Below are 2,864 nucleotides of genomic sequence, written 5' to 3'. Positions count from 1 at the left end.
CGTGTGTGTGTGTGTGTGTGTGTGTGTGTGTGTGTGTGTGTGTGTGTGTGTGTGTGTGTGTGTGTTTGTATATCTGTGTTTTGTGACTGTGCATGAAAGAGAGAGTCAGAGGGAGAGAATAGGAGAGAGAGGTTGTATGTATGTGTGTGATTGCGTGTGTGTGCGGTTACGCGCACTCACGAGAGAGAGAGAGAGAGTGTGTGTGTGTGTGTGTGTGTGTGTGTGTGTGTGTCTGTGTGTGTGTCTGTGTGTGTTAATGTGTGCGTGTCTATTTGTGTGTATGTGTCTGTGTGTACTTATGTTAGAGAGGATAGAGACAAATGTCTGAAGGAGAGGTATTGAATAGAGGGGGGAGGGGAATTGTTTCAAAGGTATTTTGTTTCGTGTTCTCACTTACTCTCTCCCCTGTCCCCTCTACACTTCTTTTACCCTCCCTATCCCTCGAGATCCCGTCATATCTATCCCCGCCTCTCTCTTTCTCCCTCTCTATTTGCCCCCTCTCTCTCTCTAACTCTCTCACTCTCTCCCCAATCCCCTTTTTTCTCTTTGCCCCCCTCCCCGGTCTGTCTCCTGTCTCTATCTCTCTGTCTCTCTCTGTCTCTCTCTCTCTCTCTCTGTCTCTCTCTCTCTCTCTCTCTCTCTCTCTCTCTCTCTCTCTTTTGAGAGCTTTAAAAGACCCTAGACCTCCGTTTCACAAATTGGGAGCACTTTAAAGGAGGCCCGTAAACACACCTAAGAAAAGTCCAAGGGCAGTGCTTGTAAATCTCTTTATAGCCGGTGCCCATTTCAACTTACATTTTTGTATCGCCCACCTACAGCATGTATGATGTACATGTATTTCCATCTGGGACAAAAAATAACACATGCCAATACCCGGATGATCCCACTGCCCACCAAAATTACCACTCAGTATTCATGGTTTCTTTGTCTGGTTTCACCGTCGGACTACTAATTGAGTTTAATGCCCGTCTGTGGTTGGCGGGTGCTCTGGTGTGGTTTGCTCCTTCTTTCCTATAAATAATCTATCGTCCTGATCTCTCCACCCTCTTTCTGGTGTATGATACTCTCTTGTTACACCCCTAATCTTCGGCACTTATATGACCTAATGGTGCTGCAAGTGCCGTAAAACGTATTAAAACCAAAGGCGTTTTCATTAATGAAGTTTCTCTGCCTATCTGCTTGGACATTTTATCCCTCTCAGCGTGAGTTGGCTGCGAAAGACACGGTCAAATCAGCCTGGCTCACTGATCTAAATAAAAATTGTGTTGAAGTGGGCGAAAAATGCATTTATAATTACAGTTACGCCTACTGAAAGAGTTCTGTACAAAGCTTATATGTATAGTAGGGATACGCTTCTTCTTCTTTTTCTTCTTCTTCTTCTTCTTCTTCTTCTTCTTCTTCTTCTTCTTCTTCTTCTTCTCGTTATTTCCAAAACAGACGTACCAACATAATACGAGTATTTTTTATCATAGTACTCCTACCTGCTGTTTAAGCTATTTGGCTCCAAATTTCATGGCATGCTGAAGCTTCTAATTAAAAGATTATGCCGGATTTGTTTGTGTATCGAATGAAACAACATCCATATAATTATAATTATAATAATGATCACATTTAATTAGACCCAGTGAACATTTATACTCTACGTTACAGCATGCTCTATGCGCTCTACCGCCATCCTTTCCCTAGCAGACCTTAGGGCAATAGGAAATAATACATACTTGTCTCGGCTTCCGGAAAAGCATACCGCATAAGCAGCCAATTAAACCCTCAAATGCTAACAAAATGACAAGATCTTTCGCTGTCTATAAACGGGTGTTAATGCCCACCTAGCTGAAGTGAGGAAATTTATGTTTTAAATGCCTTTCCCAAGGCCATAATGTCGGGGCCCTAGCGACTGGCGGGGCTCGAACCTACTATAACTTTTCAGTTACGAGTCGGACTGTCCAACCTGTAGATCAACGACGCCACATTTGGAGTTCGCTAGGGGGATGAACATAATTGAAGAGTTGTAAATGTGTAAAACAGATTATATGAATCTACTTTTGAACCAAGGTGTGTCATAATGAGGTGTTTTAGGAAAAGGGAATCCTTTATTTAAGAGCGACCCTCGGTTTTTGCCGATTTTTTGGGTCAAGCGATGCACATTGAGATGTTGGCTGATTTTTGAAGGTCAACCATTTCTTTGTCTAAAAATAGCGAGGAGACATTTGATAATATCCTTATTCTCGTCGTAAGTTACTTAAAAAAGCATGAGGTGAGTTAAAATGTAGTGAATTTTCTCAATAATTTATGTTTTTCGAAAAAATGTCATGTTTTGCAGTTTTTCCCATACTCCTTCCTCAGTTTTCATTCTTTTGACATGAAACTTTCAGGAACTTGCGAAAAAAACACACTTTTCCATTGGCAAGTGATTACGCAACCAACATTTAGAAACGTTCTATATACATTGGGAAAATTCTCCTGTCTTTTCATTTATACTTATTGAAAAATTCTCTCTGTTACATTGATAGAGATTTGTTCAGGTATACTCTCCCCAAATTTGGTCAAATTTGGTAAGTAAATAAGAAAGCTTTAGAGATTTTAGATTCTATTTATTTTCAAGATGGCGGCCGTTTCCATAGCAACCGTTGTAGCTATGCAAAAATAAAAGTACGTACAGAGAGACCTTTCTATGCCTAACTCGTATATGTATACTTATATTTGGTCTCGGGCAACAAACATAGAAAACGGCCCTCGAGTGTCAACAGTAGTAGTTAGTCACACGAAACTCGGACGAATCCTGTATGCAAATTCAATTCAATTTTGTGAGGATCATAAGGATGTTTGATTTGGCACAGTTCCACGCCCTGTAACCTTCAACCCCC

The sequence above is a fragment of the Aplysia californica genome, unplaced genomic scaffold, assembly GCF_000002075.1.
Source record: "Aplysia californica isolate F4 #8 unplaced genomic scaffold, AplCal3.0 scaffold00210, whole genome shotgun sequence".
NCBI classification, from domain to species: domain Eukaryota; kingdom Metazoa; phylum Mollusca; class Gastropoda; order Aplysiida; family Aplysiidae; genus Aplysia; species Aplysia californica.
This window is presented reverse-complemented; position numbering follows the sequence as displayed.